Source organism: Dioscorea cayenensis, chromosome 19 (genome assembly GCF_009730915.1).
Source record: "Dioscorea cayenensis subsp. rotundata cultivar TDr96_F1 chromosome 19, TDr96_F1_v2_PseudoChromosome.rev07_lg8_w22 25.fasta, whole genome shotgun sequence".
Taxonomy (NCBI): domain Eukaryota; kingdom Viridiplantae; phylum Streptophyta; class Magnoliopsida; order Dioscoreales; family Dioscoreaceae; genus Dioscorea; species Dioscorea cayenensis.
Genome location: NC_052489.1, coordinates 9083648 through 9085426, shown reverse-complemented (window position 1 = coordinate 9085426; position 1779 = coordinate 9083648). Strand labels below are relative to the sequence as shown.

General features: G+C 38.8%; 1 non-coding gene across 1 annotated transcript; it reads left to right on the top strand.

Moving 5' to 3' along the window:
• The first annotated feature begins 422 nt into the window (after positions 1 to 422).
• LOC120250871 lies at positions 423 to 529 on the top strand. Its single transcript, XR_005533203.1, has one exon. It is a non-coding gene; the product is annotated as a small nucleolar RNA R71 (small nucleolar RNA).
• Positions 530 to 1779: the final 1250 nt, after the last annotated feature.

Below are 1779 nucleotides of genomic sequence, written 5' to 3'. Positions count from 1 at the left end.
GTTTCCAAGTCTTCTACTTTCCTCATGTTGGTGAGAAGGTCTTTCATGAACTTTGCATACTTGGATATTTGTGAAAGGGGTTCCACAAGGGGAATGTTTATATGCAATTGCTTGAAGATGTTAAGGAACTTCTTGAATTGAGTATCTTCTTTGTCTTGTTTGAGCTTTGTCGGGTATTGCACTGAAGGCTTGTATTCAGGGACCTTCGAAACTAAAGATTGGGGACAAGTTTTATCTTGCTTTGTCCGACTCTTTTCACTCATATTTTCAATTGAGCTAGGGTCTTCCTGAATGGTTATATCCTCTCATTTGAAGCACTCTCCTTAGCCCTAGCCTCTAATTGCTTACCGCTCCTCAGTGTGATGGCTTTCAAGTGTTCTCATGGGTTGTTTTCAATCATTTGTACTCTCATCCATAAAGAGAAGCCATGGTTTGGACATTTCCTCAAAAGGTCTTTGAACCTCTCATGGGCTTTAAAGAGTGTTTCTAAATCACCCTGCCTGAAGGAAGAAATTTCTTTCCTTAGCTTGCCTTCCTTGCTTGGCGGGAAATACCTAGCAAGAAACTTCTCCACCATATCCTTCCATGTGGTGATAGATCCAGGAGCTAAAGAAGTGAGTCATCTATATACTGCTCCTCTCAAACTAAATGGAAACAACCTCAATCTAATGGCATCATCTGAGACTGAGTTAATTTTGAATGTGGAGCAAATTTGGAGAAAGCGAGATAAGTGAGCATGGGGGTCTTCTTCAGCAAGACCATCAAATTACACTGAATTTTACACCATCCCAATTATGCTTTCTTTAATTTCAAAATTATTTGCTGGCATAATCAGTGCTTACACACTAAACTCTTCACTAGTGAATTGTGACCTCTCATTATCAGATAAAGTTATTCTAGGCTCGGCCATAACTGAAGGTTCACTAGATTTAACTTGAATCTCTTGTTGTCTTGAACTCTCAATCCCTTCTCTTAATCTTTGATGCAAAGTCCTCTCAATCTCATTGTCGGGCGCTACTAAGTTTGCTTGACTTGCACATGTTATAAGATGGGTACCTTGCACAATATTTAAAGCCAAGAGTCAACACTTAAAAATTTAAAAGATAGAAGTGAAAGAAGTAATAAAATAAAGATATATGTACACAAACAATAAACAAACACAAGATGAACGAATAAACAAAACAATGGTTAAATCAACAAGCTCTAAGTTTTCCGAGTATTCCACGTGTTTCCCCGGCAACGGTGCCAAAACCTTAGTTTGTGTAATCCCGCAAGTATACGGGTCATCAAGTAATACCTCTCGTGCTAGCATGAGAGGGTCGTATTCCCTAGGGCCCGAGAAGCTACTCTTACTTCCTCTTTGCTTATTGTTCAACTACAATTACAATTGGTGCAATGAAATTACTAATTGAAAAACAAAAGTCAAGTAGAGTGTCTATAGTGAAGGAAAATTATGAGTGATAATCAAGGAAGGAAGGTGGTCATGGATGAGGATCACCTTGGGACTACTAAAGTGTGAAGGATGCTACGACTATCATGGAAATGGTAGTTTGGACCGAGAAACCATAAGTTAGGCCAACCCAATGGTCAGGGCAATTAACTCCTAATTTGCTATGAGTATTGATATCGAATTTCTTCTGACCAAATCCTCCTACGATTCCAATGAGGGTAATGGAGTTCTAAGTTTAGGGTCGAAACACAAACTAGATACAAGTTTAAAGTTGGAGTGGTACAAAATATCCAATGATCACGGCGTATTCATACATGTATTCCTTCCAT